Source organism: Octodon degus, unplaced genomic scaffold, assembly GCF_000260255.1.
Source record: "Octodon degus isolate 3935 unplaced genomic scaffold, OctDeg1.0 scaffold00205, whole genome shotgun sequence".
Taxonomy (NCBI): domain Eukaryota; kingdom Metazoa; phylum Chordata; class Mammalia; order Rodentia; family Octodontidae; genus Octodon; species Octodon degus.
Window position 1 is genome coordinate 796,684 of NW_004524781.1, and position 1,623 is coordinate 798,306.

Below are 1,623 nucleotides of genomic sequence, written 5' to 3' on the forward strand. Positions count from 1 at the left end.
GGATGGTGCAGGAGTGGACATGCTCTTTCTTGGAACACCAGGGACCCTGTGGGATGAGCAGGTCCTTACATCTAAGAACCACAGAGGGAGCTTTGCATGCCCAATGCCAGAGCTTCGCACGTGCCACTGGATGCTGTGGGGCCCGACAAGCTCCCGAGTCCCTAAGCACGTGTGGCACGTGTAGCCCAGGGGTGCCTTAGGTCCCTCCATGGGGTGTCAGTGACGGCTGGCCCCTTTGGGAGTTTGTTCTGAAGTCACCCCTGCTATATCAGAATCCATCTTCCTTCTGCTTCTGGATCCGGAAGTCCCTGGGGTGTCCAGGGCTCTGTGGCAGGAGATGTGACTCTCCTGTACCAGGGTGCAGGTGTGTGTGGAGGTGGCTGAGGAAAGCAAGGCAGGAGAGGGTGCCGGGGGCTGCTGGGAGGAGGAGGGGTGAGCGGAGGAAAAGATGGCCACATGGCTCCAGGAGATGCGAGCAGGCGCAGGTCCTCGGATAGAGTGGCCTGAAGGCAGTACATACCCCCGGCTCCTCCTCCCAACCTGGCCCTTCCTCTGGCCCAGAGCCCACCACCTCCACACCCGGGGTGGGGCTCCCTGGGAGCAACCGCGTGTGGACAGAAGATGGCCTGGCCCTGTTCTTGGACCAGCAGCTGGGCTAGCAGTGAGGAGCCGTAAGGGGAATGTTCCACGCCTTGCCAGAGGCAGGGCGAGGGCAGGCAGCGCCGTGCTGTGGTGTGCTCACCGGCCAGCGAGGCGGACAGAGCAGCCCTGGCAGCCACTCTGGGTCTCCGAGTCCGGCCTCTCTCCTTGCCCCCCATGCCCACCTTGGGAACCCTGGCTCTGGGAACAGAAGGAAGACAGACAGTTACGGGTCCCCTGACAGGCCCTGGGCCAGTCTGCCAAAGACACTGACCCCACTGGATAGCCAAGCAGGCCAGCCCATGCACCCTGCCTGACGCTTGTCGCAGGGGGCGTTCCTCGGAGGCCTGGACTTCAAGTGCGAACGAGAGTGGGCCAAGAGCCCTCGAGACTGCAATTGGGCAGCTTCTTAATACTTAAGTGCCTTTACCGTAGCTGGGCCTTAGATTTAAGAAGCATTTGGGGGAGGATTTGAAAAAGGGCACTGCTATGTGGAATACAGTATTAGAATATGGCTTCAACTGGAAACCTTCCTGCTGGAGTTGAGGTGACCGGGGCCAACACCACGAGGCTCTACTCCCACGCGCAGGAAGTGGCTGTTCTCACGCTGCGGAGGGCGTCACATAAACACAAGCACGACGTGTCTGTTGCAGGACCACGGAGACAGCGTAAGCAAGACCGGCTCTGTTGTGCGCCCACGACTCTGTCACACTGCGACCCCCAGGGGGGCCTCAGCTCCCTCACCCTGGACTCGCTGACTCGGGAAAATTAGGGTCTAACAGGCACAGCCCCGTCAGCCGGTGTTTTCCTAGAAAAAACGTATTTAAATTGTGCTTATAGCACTGCTGTCTAGCATTTATGTATTTATTTATTTATTTCTACGGTCCTTAGAGAAATAACTGCAGCTGTAATGAGATTCTCTCTCTCTCTCTCTCTCTCTCTCTCTCTCTCTCTCTCTCTCTCTCTGTTCAGGTGGCTAAAGGG